This window comes from Gymnoscopelus braueri (genome assembly GCF_963280865.1).
Source record: "Gymnoscopelus braueri genome assembly, chromosome: 9".
Lineage (NCBI taxonomy): Eukaryota > Metazoa > Chordata > Actinopteri > Myctophiformes > Myctophidae > Gymnoscopelus > Gymnoscopelus braueri.
Window position 1 is genome coordinate 22,551,759 of NC_137610.1, and position 5,220 is coordinate 22,556,978.

Genomic DNA, 5,220 nt, shown 5'->3' on the forward strand with positions numbered 1-5,220 from the left:
ACCTATCTATGAGCCAAGAGGGAGGAACGATCGAACCGAAGGGGAGGAAGAGAGAGCGAGACCAGACCATAAACAGAGGACCATACGAACCGAGACCAGACCATAAAAGGAGCGCTGAGACGGAGAGTGGTGATAAACGTTGCATACGCAACCTACTCAGCGCCAGGTGTAAAAGCCTGGCCTGTCAGTAAGTACCGATCCATGCAACGTTCATCCTTGTATAAACCACCAACTGTGAAAACACGCATGTACTTTACCAATGCACAGTGAACTGGTCATAGTTTCTATCATTGCAGAAGGAGAGAAGAAGAAAAGAAGACAAAGACGACTGGCATAAACCCTCTTCCTACTTACCCCCATATATGGACATGCAGCATTTCCCCCTGAAACGAAACGTGTTGAGTACCTCAAAAGCACTTTATTGGCACAGCACTTTACTTAAGTATTGTTGCACAGAAACCCCTGCTAAATTGAAAACCTGTTGACCAAGCCCTGCGTAATTTGCACAACTTTATAATCCATTTTATAGTTGTTGTGTAAATTACTTTGTTGTGTTTTAGTTAGGTTTTATTAGTATAGTGTTATTTTGATTGTTTTTAAGGCAAAGAAGCCACTGTATTAGGGACCAATAAATATACTTACCTTTTTGATACATTTTGCATCCGTGTCCAGTTTCTCAAGGGAATTTTCTAAAGTGTGTGTTCTCAAAACCAAAGTATTGAAACTTACCAGTAACTCGAACCTGTGAAAGCCTGTAGAAGTAAAGGTGTATTTAAAGGGGACTCTCCTCTATAACAAAAGTGGCGTAGTCGACAAACTAAACAATATTCAGACTGAAACTCACAATAATTACGCACCCAGCACTTTACTGTGCATTGATATTTTATTGTTGTGAGTTTGATATTGAATTATTTATTAAAGGACAAATAGAGTGTGCAATACCTCAAGATAATTGCAAGTCAAATGTGATACAATTACGGCCTTGTTCACACTACACTTGTTAGATTGTAATCTGCTCCCCCCCCACCTTTTTTTACTGTTTTATACATTTTTATGTTTTTCTTTTTACATGTTTTTAATGTCTTCTGCCTATAAGGACATGTCCAATTTACTGCTTATTTAAACTCCATTCTGTTCTTCTTCATGTTGACAGGAGAGATGATCAGAGGAGCAGTGTTTGTACCGTTAGGCCCATGAGGACTGAACAATGGAAAGAGTTTCTCAGTGAAGGTGCAGCCAGTGAAAGAGTAGAGATGAACTCTAGTCTCCACATCATAAAAGGAGACCAGACCCTCCTCATAATCCACAAACACTCCAACTTTCTGGACCTCTCTGAAAGAGAGGACAACAACATGGTCAGCATTAGCCATATACTTTTTTCTATTCGTCAACCTTATAGTCCAGTAACCATATTTGGGACTCATTATGCTTTCATCTTTCCTGTTGATGGACTCTCTGACCACTCCTAAACTCCAATCAGTCCTCCCTGTAACCTGAACCTCATAGTAACACCTTCCTGAGAATAAACTTTGTTTTCCTAAGACATTGAGATATCTAGAGAATCTCTTTGTGTTGTCTGGGAGATTCTTCTTTACTTTACCACAACTCACTTGTTTTCCATCCTCAGACAGGATGAGTGCACTGTGTGCTGTGTCAGGGTCCAGAGTTACACCCACTGCATATTGCTGGATCCTCCACAGCTCAGCATCACACAGCTTCTTCATCTCTTGACTGAATGTCTTCTCCAGCTGAGCCACAGCTGTCCTCACTGTCCCCACATGTGAAGACTGATGGACATTGACCTTTGTCGAGTCCTTGGTGGGTCTCCACCCTGTGTTGTTGGATTTGAAGTTATGGAGGTGGTCTTCAGTTTGTGAGTGCTGATTCAGCTCAGAACTTCTCTTCTCTAACTGAGTGACTTCCTGTTGCAGCTCTGTAATGAAGCCTTCAGCCTGTTTCTCAGTTGTTTTCTGCTTCTCTTCAACCACATCAATGAGCTCAGCCTGGCTTCTCTCAATACAGCTGATCAGAGCAGTGAAGACCTGCACACCGACGGCTATGACTGCATCGGCATCTTTCCTGCTGAGCTCTACCGAGTGTTTGACCTCCTGAATCTTCAGTCGTCTTCCCTGGATCATCTGCAGAATTTCAGCCTCAGTCTTTGCATCATACTCTTCTTTGAACCTGTGACTCCTGAACTGATCGGCCATCTCTGAGAGAACTTTATTAACAGAGAATTCTGGTCTTGTATGGAAGGTTTTGTTACACAGTGGACACTTGCACACATTAGTGTCCCAGTAATGTGTGATACAGGCTTTGCAGTAGTTGTGTCCACATGGAGTGGTGATTGGATCAGTGAACACATCCATACAGATAGCACACAGGAACAGCTTTTCAGACTGGAGATTGTTGGCAGACCCCATTTCTACAAACTAAAAAAGTGTAAAATCTAAATAAATAACTTTCTTTGTAAGAGAGAACGCAACCAGTGATCACTATTGTGACTCTTCCGGTGTATATGTTCGATGATGCTACAATTCCACCGTTAAGCTGTGAAGATGTTGTGAAAGCTCAAGGATTCTTCTAGCAGGTGGTGAAGAGTCCAGTAGGAGACGTGCGTCGGAACGAGGTCTCTCTGTTTGGGCTCTACTTTTATACCAGGAGCACCTAAACACTTTACATCATCGCTGTGATGTCACCATGACGTCAAGCCACGCCCACACACAGAGTTCCACACCCGCGGTTGATAAAAGTGATCAATAAAATAGTAGAGGGAGTTACAGTAATCCAAGTGTGATGAAATGAAAGCACGTATGACTGTTTCAAGGTATGCAGTGGATAATGGTGATGTTGATTTGAAGTCCTTTCGCCCTGTGCTCGTACAGAGCAGGTTTCAAGGTCTTTACACTCAGGAGCAGGGTTGCATTGCTCGTGGGACGGCCTTGCACGCCGTGCAGGAATCTATTTGACCAGGAGCACACGCAGGCACACGCATAGATTTAAAACTACTTTAAATTCACACCTCAACAAAGTTTACAAAGGCTCCCGACTCACACCAGGTGGATTAACATAGGAATGAGCCTAGATGCATATCAATTGTCTATTGTGTGACCTGTGGTGTAGGTGTTAAGCATTAAAACAGAGTGCAACCACGTTCCAATTCAGCATTGCAACACTGCTCAGGAGTGTGATGAATATGAATAAACTATTCCTAAAGTTAATGTCTCATTTATACTGTGCAGGTTCCTATATCCCCACCAACAACAATAGAATCCAAAAGCTTCCAAAGAAAACCATGTTCCACGCTAAAATTAGGAATGCATTAGAAAGAAAGAAAGAAAGAAAGAGAAAAGCACTCTCACCAACTTCAGGCCTAGTCAGGAGGCTCCAGGAGAATCCTTTGTTTTCTTGTGTTCAACTTTTCTGTTTTAGTCCAAATAAATCCACCATCAGAATATTCTGATACTTTCTTTAACCCATTTAAACCTGGAAAGCATGCGTGTCATTTTAGATCTTAGCTATATACGTTTTTCTGTTAGAAGGCATATCATCAGAGAGATAGACACAGGTAATCTGCTTTGTGGAGGAGAATACCTATAATGTCTCTTAACACTTCTTTTTTTTAAACACTTAACGCTTTTCCCACCAGACAATGGCCCAAAGATTGTGCACACACACACACACACACACACACACACACACACACACACACACACACACACACACACACACACACACACACACACACACACACACAAAGCTTAAATACACAGGGAGAGATAAAAAATGAAATATGGACACAAGAGGGGAATTTGACGTTTCAAGATAGATCAAAGAAAGGGTACAGACCGCCGGCTATTCCCCCCCACACAGCATGTGCGTGGATTACATTCATAACTGGATATTTGTCGGAGTGTGGCAAAGACACTGGCCAATTATAATCACTGCATTAAAGGCGTGTGTGAGACGGCAGGCGAGGGATGTGAGAGATGGGCGGAGAGAGAAACAGCGTTTCAATCATGTTTGGGAGCGTGTGTCTGCAAACCACAAACCTAATTACCTGTAAGGCCAAGGGAGGCACCCTGATGGCACATGCATGGTGCCTGGTGCACACACATGCACACGCACACACTCTTTTGCCTTTGTGAGTGCTCTTTGGGGTATTGAGGACAGCTGTGTATGAATATAGAGGACACATAGTTAGGCTTGTCCCATTAAATTCCCTTTATCTAATGGAAGCAACGTGAGCCTACAGTACAATATAAAGCAGATAAACTATTAGACAGTAACAAGACCCAGTGGAGTATGTGAATTATGCTGTGCCATTCATCAAGGCCTATTATTAACTGAGCACACAGTATCGTTCGCTGTCGGGCAGAAACCTTGTATGTCCCAACAACCGTATACGTTTCTGGAATTGGAAATAAGAACCCTATGTTGGATACAGCACCGGATACAATGTAGTTATTATTATTATTTATTTTTAAATCTATTTTGGGGGGTTTTCTGCCTTTGTTTGGATAGTTCAGTAGAGAGTGACAGGAAACAAGTAGAGAGAGTCCGGGAATTGAACCTGCGACTCACTGTCGGGCTGCATTAGAGCCTATATGTGGTATGCCAACCCCATAACCACTAGGCCATCGGCGCCCCCTGTAGTTATTATTTGGTCACAGAAGCTCTTGTTAATATTTTTCATCTGTTAAATATTTATAAAAAAGCCAGATAGACTTAAAGGGATACTTCACTTTAGGGCCGGGGAAACATTTAAAAAATATATTAAAAATAAATGAAAAAAGTTATGGAAAATTCATGGCCCCCTCACGCATTAGAGTGTCCTACTAATGCGTGAGGGGGCCATGAATTTTCCATAACTTTTTTCATTTATTTTTAATATATTTTTTAAATGTTTCCCCGGCCCGAAAGTGAAGTATCCCTTTAATCACTTTCAAAATTGTTCAAAAATAGCAGCGTTGTGAGCTTGTAGATCGGCTATTTTTGCTACTTTTGTGTGACAATAGCTCTTTTATGACGAATTAAGTAGGGCATTAAAAGAAAAAACTATAAAACGTTGAAATAATTATGGAGATACGACTTTTCTGCCAGACAGCAACGATCTCTCTCTCTCTCTCTCTCTCTCTCTCTCTCTCTCTCACCACCCACCTGCCAAGCCCCAAAAGCCTTGTCTCAGTCTCAGCAGCACCAAGGTGACTTTGTCCCGCC